Raw genomic sequence first — 16,367 nt, forward strand, 5'->3', positions numbered from 1 at the left:
CGCAATTGACAGACCTGCCGGTGTGTTTGAAAGTTGGGATCTGGTTTTATGCACCGATTATCTACGCTACAGTTTTAACGTAAATTTCATTACATAGGGAAAGAATTATTTGTTATACACTTGTGTTTGCACTAACTTTGAATTCTGTGGAGTATTTCATTTAATTTTTTCCGCACTAATTTTCTATATTGCGCACACGTTAACTTTTTCTTTGCGGAGGGGGGTAAATTTGTACATTATGTCCACCCCCACAATTTTTTTTAGAATGACGACTTTTAAAGGTTTTCGACTATGCTGATTAACACAATTTCAATCAAATTTTGCGGAGACAAGTACTTATAGAGATATAAATACCTGTATTATGCACTGCCAGGTCTATAGGTATGCGCGATAAAAAAATGTAGTTCTCTTCTATCGATACTGCCACCCCACAATTCTTTTTTTAGCATTTACGGTTGGGTATGGTCACAACGATTATCACAGTTAAATGTGGAAGAATAATTTTTCCATCCTCCCAAAAAAGAGGTTTTCTACTACGAAAGCCATTCTTCACATGGGGATGTTGGGAGTGTCTAGTCTGAACGCAATTCTTAGGATGGGGAGATTGGTGATGTCTATTTTAAAGCCGTTCCTTAACATGGGTAGTTTGAGATGTCTATTCCAAACGCCGTTCTTAACATGACAATAGTCCAAAAAGTGAAGTGAAAAAAGTCGTAATTGTTTTGTTTTACACGTTTAAAAAAGACGACATAAAATTGGAATTTACTTAAATACTATTGGTGGACGAGTTGAAAAGAAAAGGAATACTTGCACAACAAACAGAAACAACTAGGACTGCTACCACTGCTTTCGCTCACTCTAAACAGTCTATATACAGTGAGAATCCCTAACTTCTAAAACTTCCATTTTTACTTCCTATTATTATTATTCTAATGGACCATTTTGCGTAATTTTATTATTTCATACTAATTTACGCATTTCCTTAGTTGCTTTTTTTTTTTTTTAAATTCAAACAGTACCTACATGTTATCGCTTTAATCAGCACTAATCACCAGTGAAAGCCAGATTATTTCATTTCGGCCGCCAGTTTCGTAAGAGTTTAGGGACGGCAGTGACAACTACCACCACCACCACCACTAACAACAACAACAACAACAACAACAACAACAACAACAACAACCGCGGTTTACTTTTTTTGCGGGAGAGTAGTCTTATTACTGGGCTACGCCTGTTAACGGTTCCTGCTAGTTTAAAATATAATTATTTTGAAATATAGAATGTTGCATTTTATTTGTAAATTAAACAAAAATTATTTTTAGGTATTGTTGCTAAATTAAAAGAAATCACCGAAAATGAGATATATTAGATAACATTAAATATTCCTATTTGATTGCTGTATTCTTCATTTATAATTTCAATTTATTTAATTAATCTTTCGGCAATGTTTTTTTTTGTTTAATTACTTTTTTGAACGTTTGAATTACTAGAAAGATTTTATTAGAAAAAAGCATTATTTTTTCATTTTCTTCTCTTTTCACTAGCATCACTCTTGCCGAAAATGTAAACCAAGCAAGAAAAAAAATACTTTAGGTGAGTTAAAATACACATGTGCCATTTTTTTTTCTATAATCCAAAGTTTATCCAACTCACATTTTGTTTAAAAATAAGTAATATCAAAAAGTGCTCAATACACATAAATATAAAATACACAGAGTCGATATAAATTGAAATAAGTAATCAAAAATTGTCCATGCTCTAACAAACAAATATCATCTATATAGACCCGTGGCACAACGGATATAACCGCAAATAATCACTTCAAAATTATAAGGGCCCGTGGCACAGTTGATAGAGACGTTGGATCTCTACGATTCCAGGTGAGAATTATCTGAAGATAGCGGTTTCAATTCTACCCAAAGCCGACCAGACAACTATGGAAGGCAATGATTGCAGTGGATGCAGTTAGGAAATTCAGACTTCCTATCCCATCGCGGTTACCACCTGAAGAAGGCCAGAGAAATAGTTGGTCGAAACGTCGTGAACCAACTAAGAAAAGATGAGGATAATAGTCCCGAAATAAATAAAGTTAATTTAAAAATTAATTAAGAGTTTTACCTGGTCATCAATGATGGATCTAATAAATGCTTCCATTCCGATATCTCTTGGAAAGGGATGTATTCGTTTTAATAAGCTCCGTGGTCTTAGCTACACTATCGAATAATATAATCGGGTAAGACGTTGTAATGATCAGTTGTTCATAGAGGAAGCTGCTAATATTCTTCAGTGTTAGGCTTCGACATCTCTCCCAGGCTATTGTACATGTTTGTATTCATGGCTTATACCAGCCAATCATATTCTTGCGTTGAGAAACCCGGATGTATTCATAAATAGATTCGAAATTCGATGCAGATTCCCGGGTTTGAAATAAGAATTCCTAAGTTCGACAAGATACCCCTGATAAATGTCGGCGGTCAAATCGGTCTAAACGTTATGAAAATGACACTTAAAATGAGAACGGTACTTCGAATAATCGAAATAATACAAATTATTAATCCTCATCTAAAAATTTCAGAAAAAAAAATAGATTCGATTTATAAAGATATTTTGTAAATACTGGATAAGTAGGGAAAACACTTCGTACTGCAAGAAAATCAAAGTCTGTACTTCACCTGTTACGTCACCTGGCCTTCTACTGAATGGTTTGCCAACTTTGTACATAAAGATAAGCGATTTTGACAAGACATTTCTGATGGAGTTTGAAGGTTACATCGGCGGAAACGTTGTGAGAATAGTGTTCAAGTTAAGAAAACCCCCAAGTCAGACAATTTTTCCCCTATATATATATTATTCCTTAATTGGAATTCATTTTTTGAGATAAGCATTATATATTAATTTATTTTTATTTCGGACTATTAGTCCTCATCTTTATTAGTTGTTTTTTTTTAATCTTTTTATTGGTTTGTTTATTCACAACGTTTCGGCCAACTATTCCTCTGGCCTTTGTCAGGTGGTAACCGCGACGGATAGGAACTTCGAATCTCCTAACTGCATTCTCAGCCATCACTGCCATCCGTAGTTGTTGTCGTCTCACCACATTTTGACCAATTAACCTCTTAAGGAATAATATATATATATATATATATATATATATATATATATATATATATATATATATATATATATATATATATATATATATATATACCAATCGGTACGGACCCGACTATGGAAGATCAGATAATAAATAAACGTGGATTTATAAGATCAAAGAATCCAACCTTGATCGCCCTTCGGGGCCCGTGACGCAGTTGATAGAGACGTTGAATCTCCACGGTTCAAGAGAAGCATTGTCTGAAGATAGCGGTTTAAATTCCACCAAAGCGTAATTTTTCCCCTCTTACACTTTTCATCTCTTTATCGCGACAAAATGTAACAGAAGGGTCAACAAGTGAGATTGAAAATCCAGAGCCATAGAGAAAGTAATACTAACGTCTGTATAAAATGCCTAGCTTTCAGCGTCGATATTTCTCGGTAGGGCCGCCTGAGACGATAAGTAATACACTTTTCAAACAGAGAAGACAAAACTTGGGAGTGTGAGCTTCTAAGAATTTCACACAATCAGCAACATACCACAGTCAATAGAGAAAAGACAATATCAAAAATAGCATAAACCCTGTTGGTTTTACAGCATAGAGGGGATTTTTTTACATAGGAGTCACCACTTATCAAGACCCTGATGCCAATCGAGGATAAGGGTTATTGAGTGTAGAGTAATCAATGGAATAATATCGTAGTAATCATTAGTAATAGAAATTTGGTATATTGGATTACTTAAGGGTGCGGTTCATCAAGAATTTGTTTATGTTGGACTTGAAGACAACCAAGTTGTAGTCAGCTAGGAAGCAGGTAAACAGAAGAGAGTTCCATAGGCGTGCAGTTCTAAGAAAGAAGCTTTGTTCATGGAATCTATGTTTTGACTTGGGCACAGTCAAAGAGCGGGAAAAATTATTGACAGTGGTTTCAGCTAGACGCGTGTTTCTTGTGAAAGATTGGCGAAGGAGGACCAGAGATTGGAGCTCAGACGAGCACTTGCCATGGAAATAACGACAAAAACAAAGACAGGCTCGTAACGCCCCTACTGTGGGAAAGATGTTGCAGGGAAGAGAAAAGATCACCTCCACTAAGCTACGAAATCTATTTTTTACTCTCTCAAGGCAGGATAAGCTGCTTCTAGCAGCTCCTGCTCAGATATGGCAACAATACTCAATCTTTGGACGGACTTGGCTTTTATATAGATAGAGAAATGAATCAGCAGTAAGATATCTACAGGAGCCGTAGAACTATCCCACCATTTTTCCAGATACCTTTGATGTACGTGTTCCATTTAAGCTCAGGAGTAAAGGTCAAGCCCAGAAGCTTGTCAAAACATGACGCTTCTCCAAGACGAGAGTCCTCCATTTCAAAATTCTCATTTCTTTAGTTTCTCGACCAGTAATCAGAGATAACTCGTTCATTTTAAACCAAGATCACAGTGTAATATCTGTTCTGATGCTAGACTTCACTTTTTTTGTTCTCGATCAGTGAAGGAGATATCCTTCACGACAGAGACAATTTTTATTTTTGTTCCTATCTAGAGGACCGCTAGGGGAGCTGGATTTTCCCCACATTTATAACCGACCTTGTGTCTAACTCTGCCCTCGTGGAGAGGCAAGTAAATAGGAACTATATGTTTCTTTATTATTTTTTGTAATTTTCTTTTCTCTCGGATTTTCTTCAAGGGACCCATTATAACATCTGTCAGTGCTGTGGTCGCGGGTGTATGCGTGTCTGTAGAAAGGTAATTTGACTGTAATAAAAGTGATAGGAGCAATGATAAAAGCGATTGGGTTGCAGGTTCTCTACAGGTTTTGGCAAATGTGGAAGGCAATTCTCACATGATAATCTCGCCAGAAATCTTTATTTATTTAAAATGGTGGCGCGTGTTTTAATGTGGTTGCGTTTGTTAACTTGCACCCGACCCAATCAAAGAAATGGCGATAAAACTGAAAGGGGATAATCTTTCAAATGATACCAACCTAAGTGCCCTCCACCCTCTTGATCCATCCTTACCATTTCTTTCTCACGGCTGCACCACATTGAGACGTTAGTTCTTGTCTAATAGCGGAGTTAACCAACAGAGATACTGGTCAAGGATTCGATGTGTAGGAATTTTAAATACTATGTGCCGTAAAATTCGAAATTGATGCTACTATTTCTTAAATGATTAGGAAACGTATGAAGAAACTTGCATCTTTACTATGAATAAAATATAGGGTATATAGATTATAGTCAAGCCGCAGTAACTGTGGGAACATATTTTATCTTCTTGCCCCCATATATATATATATATATATATATATATATATATATATATATATATATATATATATATATATATACAATTCGATCATCAAATGCTAGAAGCAGGGAATATTCTAAGTATTTTCCTTAATCCATTGAAATTTGAATATACATACATCTATTTCTATGTACCGCTACATCTATCTATCTATCTATCTATCTGTCTATCTATCTATCTATCTATCTATCTTTATCTCTCTCTCTCTCTCTCTATATATATATATATATATATATTCCCTATAAATGATCGACGCTTAGCGAATACAACGAAAATTACAATTACCAGTATATATATATATATATATATATATATATATATATATATATATATATATATATATATATATATATATACTGGTAATAGTACTTTTCGTTGTATTCGCTAAGCGTCGAACATTTATAGGGAATAGAATACATGCGATACTCAGTCCAAAATGTATATCTCGATTAGGTAAACAGTGTGTTGTTTTTTATATACATCTATATTATATTTCTCTAATTAGGTTGGTGCAAAAATAATGTTCTTTTTTGATGTTCAACTTCAAAGGATCATAACTCTTTCATAATGAAATTTTTTAATCGAGATAAGAACCATTAGAATCGACACATTTTTGCCAACGAAAAACAAGTTTATTTATCCAATATGTATAGAAATCCAGAGTTCTGGAAGCAATAAAATCATTGGAGGCTGATTCGCCATCATCTCGGCTTGTGAAGCATTTTTCGCACAGGAATTTGTCGAGGTGCTTGAAAAAGTGATAATCGGTAGGCGAGAGGTCAGGTGAATATGGCGGATGAGGCAGAGTCTCGTAGCCTAATTCGTTCAGCTTCTGCAGGGTAAGTTGAGCAACATGCGGACGAGCGTCGTAATGGTGGAGAATTGGTCCTTTCAGATTGACAAATCTCGGACACGTACATTGGAGCTTCTGGTGCATTTTGTCAATCTGTCGGCAGTACTTCTCCGACGTAATAGTTTCGCCCAGATTCAAGAAGCTGTAGTAAATGAGACCGGTCGCAGACTACTAAACAGTTAGCATAATCTTTTTTGTGTGTGCAATTTCGGCTCCGGGAAGTATTGTGGAGCTTCTCCGGCATCCAATCACTGTGCCGAATGTCGCCGATTGTCGTAGAGGATTCACTTTTCATCACACGTCACAATCCGCTCGAGAATTAGGACGTTTTTGTTGCGCAGAAGCGTAGAAGACACCCCAAGACTACGATTGTTTTGATGATCGTTCAATTCATGCGGCACCAATTTATCCAACTTTTTTAACTTCCCTATTTGCTGTACATCTGGTTTCCCTATTTGCTTTGTTGAGTGGTCGACCTCGAGTTCACCAACAACTTCTCATGTGGTTTTGCGAGTATCGGCTTCAATTAAGGCTTTCAAATTTACGTTGTCAACCGCAGTCGGCCGGCCGCAACCGTCTTCATCTTTGAGACTTTCATCACGATTGCGAAATTTCTAGAACCACTGTTATGCCACACTTTCGTTAGTGGTTCCTCGGCCAAATACATTATTGATGCCTTGGCATCTTTTCGGTCCAGTGTGAACTGGAACAAGAAAATCCTGCGATATGAATATTGTCCATGCTGTAGAAAGGCCCGCAAAAAAAAAAGAAAATGAACAAAGAGATTGAGAACGGTAACAAATAACACGATTCGATAGAGCGAGACACGCGATTCAAAAACACTTAACAAAGTTATATGTATCTATGAATTAATTTAGAATTCATATACAAAAATATCATATGTAAGAAAACGATATTGTTTTTGCACAAACCTAATAGTATGTCTGTATGTATGTATGTTAGTGTCACCATTTCCCGAAAACTACTTAGCTGGGTTGGCTAAATATTTGTAGGCACCTTTGTTATGATAAGTGCAAAGAACTTGGTTTATGGTATCCGTTCGATGACCGTTTAGGGATTAATAAGGGTTAATAAGGATTAGTCAATACAATACCAATACAATACCACATTTAATTGTAGAAGCTTGTCATGAAGCACACATTCTTAATCAAAGTGCTATAATTTGCCCGTAATTAACGATCTTAAAAGTTTATATATACTAGTATGGGTGCCAAGCGTTACCCGGGTGTTTTGAGGTGTATGCTGAGTCAAAAAAAAAAAAAAAGAAGTTCAATTTTTTAAACTTTGACCCCTATTATGACCCCTTAACATTTATTGTTTTGGGCTCAAATCGAGTTACAAAGCTAGATCCATGTCTAAGGAACCTATATATAATATTTTAAGTGTTTAGACCCCAAATTGTCGGAGGAGTTTGGCAGAGTTCTCAAAGGTCAAATCGTTGAACAGCAAAATTTCTGGCCGTAAACCAATCACATAGATTTTCCTACATCTCAGTACCCTGTATATCAAATTTCGAGTCTGTAGACTAAAGATTGAGAGAGTTATTGCGTAGGGAAATGTACACATACACACATACAGACACACACAGACACGTTCATTTATATATATATATATATATATATATATATATATATATATATAATATATATATATATATATATGGTGCATAAAATGTACACCCACGGACATCCATGTTTCTAGCTTTAAGTCGCCTTAAGCTAGAAAAATGCATGTACATGGGCATTCATTTTATGCACGTAATAATATTTAATAAAAAAAAACGCCAGATAAAACATAAGGGGCGAATCATTCATATATATATATATATATATATATATATATATATATATATATATATATATATATATATATTACAATAGAAAAATGTGAGTATGAAGAGTAATATGGTTAAGCTTAAACATCTGAAAAGTAAAGTACTACTTGTATAAACTGGAAAAGAAAAGGACAAGATATTATAGTAAAAAATATAATAAATTTATAACCTAAAGTATTGCAGCTTTAAAATTTAATTATATAATGTTAAATTGAATTTTTAAAAATTAATTCTGCAATATTTTAAGTTATACATTTATTATACTTTTTACTAGAATATCTTGTACTTGTTTTTTAGTTTTAACAAATAGTCCTTTACTTTTCCATGTTTAAGCTTAACCATATTACTTTTCATGCTCACATTTTCCTATTGTAATCCTTTATTTTTCCAGGCTTCCAATAAATTCACGTGTTCTTTTTTAAATTTCAGTCTTATTTTTTGCCCCCATAAGCACATATGTAATAATAATGTACGGCACTGGTCAGCTTGAATAAAATTCCCCTAATTATCAATCTTTCATTGTGTTTGTTTCACTTGTTTCTTCCCTGTTCGCGACAGCGGTGAATTAGTAGCAATAGTAGTCGGTGAAGCGACGTGGTTGCTATGTAAACTAATAAAAAACGTCACTCAACTCGTTATGCTTTTTTACGATTTCGAACACAACTAAATTCATAACTTTTGTTTTACTGAACGAAAATTAAAAATTATTTTCACACTATAGCTGAGAAGGTGATCTATAAACTCTAATAATCTTTTGAAATTTAGTCGAAATATAAGTGAGCGGTGAAGCTTTAAAGCAGATCTAAATGACTAAATCTGCCACTTAATCCTATATTCAAACATTGTAACATATATGAATAACAAAAAGAGTTTATATTACTTTAAAAATAAAAAAAAAAAAATGACAGCGTTTCGATGGTGTTAATATCGCTAAAAAACGCCAACAACAAATATATATATATATACACACACATACATACCCCCATATATATATATATATATATATATATATATATATATATATATATATATATATATATAAAGAATATTGTAATAAAGTTTTCTAAATTTCAACAATTAAATAAGTAAAATAAAAATGGATTTACACTTTCAGAGCATATATATATCGATAGTAAACATTCCAAAAATACGACAAATGTAGTTAGCTCACATTTATATTGTTTTGTTGTTGAAAGGTCTCGTCTTAGAATTATCATTGAATGGTGAAAGTCTTCTGAGACATATATACGAGTAGAGTTCCTAGGAAAAATACACTTTTTTCCAATTATATTTAATATTGTAAATGACAGTAAAAGGAAATGGTATATTTAGCAACAACAAAAAAAAATCATGACGGATTATTTTTGTTTATTTATTTAAGATATGTTGAACCTTTCTAGAGATAAAAACACTTTTATTCACATCACACGTGGAAACTAAATACGTATATAGCGCCATATTTGAAATAATCGAGACATAACTATATTTCCAAAGTTTTGTATTTAGGTTGAAAAAAAAAAAGCAAAACTTTCTCAAATAAACTTATTTGTAAAAATAATAACACCCCCCCTCCCCCCAAAAAATCAAACAATTTTTATCAGATTAGTTTTGCCATAAGGATATCGCAACGTAAGACATTAGGAACCTAAAAACTATCAAAAATACTATAAAGTTAACGAAAACTATGTAAACAAAATTCTGAAATTGGAAGAGTTGTCTTAAATAAAAATAAAATGATCATTAGAAAAACTTATATAAATATATAATGGGCATAACGAAATAATATTATCTCCATATATATATATATATATATATATATATATATATATATATATATATATATATATATATATATATATTCTATAATGAGAATGTGTGTGTGAGGATACTTCTAAACGTATTGATCTATTTACTTGAGATTTGATATATAAGTTTTTCAGTCACGTGGAAAACATTTTAATATGGTTTAAATTTGGAAGCATTATTGCTTCCAATGGGTTAAGATTGAAAAATTTATGCGTTGGAGTAGTCGGAGTTTTATCTATTTGCTAACTGTTCATGATTGCGCATACGTGCATAGCTTACATTAATTCGATTTGTAAGCACTTTTTAAAAAGCATTTCACCTTAGCCGACTCTCCTTTAGATTTTGGTTTCGATCTCATCTCGAGTATGTTTTTACTTACAAGAAGTGGACTCATTTTATTTATTGCGGACTATTATCCCCATTTTTAGTTGCTGTTTCACGACATTTCGGCCAATTATTCCTCTGGCCTTCGTCAGCTGGTTACCGCGACGGGATGGGAACTTTGAATCTCTTAAATGAATACTCAGTAATTACTGCCTTCCATAGACGACATGGGGGTTAGACGGAAGGCAGTAATTGCTGAAGATACAGTTAGGAGATTCGGAGTTCTAATTCCATCGCGGTAACCACCTGACGGAAGCCAGAGAAATAGCTGGCCGAAACATCGTGAAAAAACATCTGAAAAAAGATGAGGATAATAGTTTGCAATAAATAAATGCGTAAATAATCCTCATCTCAATAAGTATTTCAATTAATAAAATAATAAAAGAAGTGGACTGTTTAGGTAAAACACAATACTCGCTCGAACATATTTCGATTCCTGTATGAATTCGAATATGATATTTATGCGGATTTTACAATCGGTCAACGCCAGACGTAAAAATGAAAATAGATTACATTAAACCCGCTATTAGTCCAACGAATCTTTGATCAAATTCTTGTTTACAGCGATATACATAGTCATATGTTAATTAAAAATTTTACCTCCTTATATTTATGTTGTATTTCAATTACACTTGTAAATAATTACATGATTTTCTAATTAATTTACGTTGAATTTACTTTACACGTTTATTTAAAATTTAACACTCTATCCAATTAAAAAAGGTAGAAAATATTATGTTAGGAATCATAAGGCCTAAGTTACAATAGAATCTACTAAAAACCTATAAATATCTATAAAATCTGCAAGATTGAAACATTCAATAAAATTCATAAAATTTACAAAACTTTCCAAAGTAAACAGGAATCCACAAATTCATAAAAACCACATCGATACACGTATCTACATAGATATGTTTGTATTTAGTCTATTATGCTTACATTTATTTCTCCATATTCAGTAGCATACATATCCTGATGTACTCACAAAAGAAACTACCAAATGCATGCTGAACGTATATAAAACTCATATATACAATGAAGACAAATAAACACTTATAAAAATCTGAAAAGTTTATAAAAGCTTGTAAAAACAGAAAAAAATCTATAAAACTGCAATAATATGTAATAAGTAAACGGAGATACGATTATTGAACCAATTTTTCTTCCTATAAATTATCCCGGATACCACGAATATTATTCAAATTACATCTTCACATCGACACCCTCAATTTCATTCCAAAATTTGCTTCCCTGAAAATTTTAAGTTGATAAACTGCAGTTTGTACGACGGTATATCTATATTAAATGTTTAGGATTAATAATATGCACAAAATTGCATAGACCAAAAACATTACCTTAAGCCCCATATTTAATTCATTCGAATGGATTATATAGGTATTTTTATTTACTTCCTTCATATTAATCCACCCGTTTACTCACATTTGTTTAACGATTCGTCCTTTATTTATTCTTATCATTTATTATTGTCAGCTACAATGTAATGTTAGCATAAAGTCTTAATTGCATATTATTTATATTAATTTCAGTTATATTGTACCTGTAATATTAAATCTTTACTATGGTATATTTCGTACTCCATATCTATAGTAAAAAAATTATTGCCCTATAACTTCCATATGTTTGGAATAGGTTGCATAAAGCTCATACTATGCATACAACTTTGACTAATTTCTTGCTTTTTATTTAGCAAATTATCGATGCGTGTGAAAGAATTCCGAAGTATATAGATTACAACTTTTTTCTCTTATAAATATATATTTATTAACCTTATCTTAAATTGAGCATTTTAACTTATAATGAATTTTATTTTTTAACAACTCCCTAACTTATCCAGTTCAAGAAGTAAGGGATTTATCAGTTGCCACACTTGGTTCAACTTTAAAAGATCGCATGCATTTTCTCTATCTTCCTTTAAAGTTGTGCTTGCAGAATTGACATAAAGCTTAGTGTAATTTTCGGTAACTCTTTCATATTCGTATACTGCACTTGTAGTTAAACAGTTACCATTTAGTGGATAATTATGCTTATTTCAACAATTACAATTATCGTCTGGTGTACAATTGGTTTCAACGGGTTCTTGTTCAACTTGTGAGCAGCAAGCTATTTGTATTTCAGTACAATGTTTCGGAGTTGTAAATATCGCTAGAAAATGCCAACAACAAATCTATTATGGAAGCAGCTCTATTTTTAGTAGGGGAGAAAGATAGTTTAATAGAGTTTTTATTTAGGAGCGTACCTAATCTACTATCTTTAGGAATATTAATGATTTTATAAATTATCATTTACATTTTTGAGAGAACGTGTATACTATGTGGCAAATGAAACCATATAGCGATTATTCTCCTATTTATTATTATTTTATTGGTTGTGCTCCCCCATATTTGTTTTGTCTATTTACTATTCCCCTATTTATATTTTTCTCTTATTTTCTTCCATATTGATTAAAACCGGTTAATCTTTGTTATCACCTTTTTATTTTTCATTATAACCTGATTTAGATAGGACTTCATTATAGTATGGATGGTCTGTAGATAGTTTATTGATTTTTTAGAGGTAGAAAAAAACTATAGATTTTTTAATAGAAGGTGTATTGCTAGAATTGTTATCCAAGCACAACAAATTAGTGTTCGATTTCTCATAACGTACTATTAACACATAAAATAATATATATATATGTATATATATATTAACACGTAAAATAATATATATATATATATATATATATATATATATATATATATATATATATATATATTCCAGGTTGGAAACTATTTACAAGACTAGAATGATCGAATTCCAACAAGCTCGCTGATAGTGCTCAAGCAAAGAGAATACATTTATAATTTTCATGTTCTTTATGTATTTATGACTATATTTATATAAAGAAAATAAATATGTGTATATGTGTGTGTGTCTGTATATATATATATATATATATATATATATATATACTATGGTTCATTAAATAATACAAACGGTTTGTGTCTGTATCTAGATATTTAGTTTTTGATCCTTTCAAATTATTTTTCTTCTCAACTAACAAACGCCAACTCCATATAATAGAAACATGACTAATTGAAGCCAATAAACTACATATATAGCAAATTAATTTCAATAACAACGATAATATACGTTAATGTCTTTAATAGTAACATAAAAAATTATATTAGCAGAACCGGTGGAAATTCCAAGGTAATTGAATTTTGTAAAACACATTTTAAATAAAATGAATAAAAAAAACAAATAACGACGAATTGAAAACAATTTCCTAGCAAATTCTTTTTTAAACATTTTATTAATTAAACAAAATTAGATTTTTTAAAACGAAAATTCAACACACATGACATTATTTTGTTTTGTTTTCTGAATAATATTTAATACAACTTATGAAGCAACATATGTCAATTCGCTTGCGCATTTTTTAAATATTAAAAAGAAACTATAATAAAATACTTATAATCTCCTTTCAACGTGACTTTTTAAAATTATAAAATAAAATAGTCAACTATAAATCGTAAACACACAGCCATGTTTTTACTGAAAATTCTTGGATAGGAAATGATTTTAATAATTTTCAATTGAGAAAGAGCGAATATAAATGGAGGTTATTCGTTTCTCATTAATTAATGTCTGCGATGATGATGTTTTTTGTGACAATGGACGTACAAACAAGTAAATCAATATTTAGATAATTAGTAACATGTAATTTACGGAGAAACACACTCTTATAATATCTTAAAATATGTTAATTATCCCTAATGATGAATCCAAATGAATCTGAAACAACTCGGGTCGAAAGTAACTATGGTAATTACATCAGCCAGCTCTTGCCAGAAACAAGAAACAAATGAGCAAATTTGAAAGGATTAAAATCAAATATGCAGACAGGAATCGTCTACATTATATAATTAAACATGCGTAAAAAAGCATGCTGGTTACTCATGCACACACACCCATATATATATATATATATATATATATATATATATATATATATATGATTGCAACGTCTTGTCAGACGAGTGCCACTCCCTCAGACATTTAAAATCCATGAGCCCAAATAGCTGAGGGAGTATCTATACAAAGATGATGTTACAGAGTCTTAGCTTTGTACGACAGCTAAGTCTCTCTCTCGGTTCAAAATGTTGAGATCCAGCAACAAGCAAGAGCAAGATAGCCAGCAACAAATTAAACTGCAGACCAGCTTAATGCGGGTACTGGTCTTCCGCTTTATGATTTTTTAAATCAGAGATTTGCTTCTCCTAGAAAGGTTGCCTTCACCACGGCTTACGGAAGCCCTCTCCACCCCAATACACATATATACACACACACACACACAAATATACACGGTGCTAGTTGGCCGTTGACCCAGAAAAAGAATTCATTTGCCCTTTGGAAGGTCTTGTTTTTAATCCTTCAGGGAGACTAGCCGCCCTCCTCACCAAACAAGTCTGGTGGGGGAACCAGTTTAGTCGCTGGTGACCCGACCATGAGGCAGGTAGTACTGGGTTACATGGTACCAGTAGCATATGACATGACCTGACATAAATATAAATATATATATATATATACATGTATGTATATATATATATATACATGTATATATATATACACATGTATATATATATATATATATATGTACATGTGTGTAAATTGTGTGTAGATATGCGTGTATACATACGGTTTCTCTCTGTTTTAATATTTTTATTATTTTTTTTTAGCTGGAATGAGGCATTCTACCGGATAACAGACATTGACCCACTATATTAGTTACTCAAACTGAGAGATCTTTTTTAAGATTATAGCAGTTCTTTTTCGTGCAATTGTTTGTATTTCTTATGCACTTGGATCATCGTGTATATAAGCCAAGTAGTTTTGAAATTCTTTTTTCATGAATCGTTTGCTTTTTTAATTGCTCCTTAAGATTCTAGTTTCTTTTCATATCGTACATTTGGTATTTAGTTTTCTTCTTCCTCTCAGCTCTATTAAGGCCAGCATTATTCGGGATACTTATTATCTCAATTAGGGTTGCTACGTTTTCCCTTTTGTCCCATATCACTATCTCATGCTTAACAGCTCTGTTTCCTTGCTACGTAGTTGTAGGTATTTCATAATAATTATGGATGGTATATGACTTATTTTCGAGTGGAGATAATTACATTGTGTCGTAATGTATAATAATCCCCTCCCTAGCAGAACTTTACAATTGAATTTTAAGTGATTCAAGTGATTCACACCCTGTGCTTCTGTGTGGCAGAACCTGACTTTATTTTTATTACTGCAATGATTCAACCTTTTAAAATCATTACTCATCAAGCCTTTGATCTTAGGCAGCCATTATCATTTTCAACTGATCATAAGGGCGAGGACAGCAGAATATTGTTTTCATTGTTTCAACCTGTGTTGGATATATAATTGAGTTAAAACAAGAAAGATAATATGCTGTTGTCCCAGCTCTGCTGATCATAGTGAAGCGATTCTCTTTTCAGTCACCTTACAGAGCTTTCCTCATTTATACTTTCCTGTGATAGTTCATCCCGGAAATACTTGCAACGCTATTGTTTTGCTCATTCTTCCAATTTTCTGCAATGGAAGGCCTTCGTATATTTTTGATGATTCTTTTGGGCTATTTCCTTTGCAGGCATGTTTTCTTACTTGTTTTTGCCAGTTCTGCGATAAAGGTGCTTTTTGGTGTTCATATACGACCTTAAGGTTTGGATTCTGGGAGTTCATCAGATAGTGCCCAGTGCTCACAACAATGGCTCGGCGTTAGTAGTCAATTACTGAACAACCTATACCTTCTGCTCCTCTGAACAGATACAGCCTTGGCAGACATTGGTTTCTGTACATTATTCCGTACAGTGTTAGAATTTATATTGTCTAACCTGTTGATGTCTTTTTGTGGCGAGTCAACAATGCCAAAATTGTATGTTACTATTTACATAGCCAGCTGGTTAATTACAGTTATTATATTTTATTTATGAGCTGTGTTTTACGAATTTTACTTACACGGCGTACATATTTTCTGCCTATTTTATCTCTCATTCTGC

This window comes from Euprymna scolopes, chromosome 27 (assembly GCF_053919585.1).
Source record: "Euprymna scolopes isolate OS-2025 chromosome 27, ASM5391958v1, whole genome shotgun sequence".
In the NCBI taxonomy this organism is placed as follows: Eukaryota; Metazoa; Mollusca; class Cephalopoda; order Sepiida; family Sepiolidae; genus Euprymna; species Euprymna scolopes.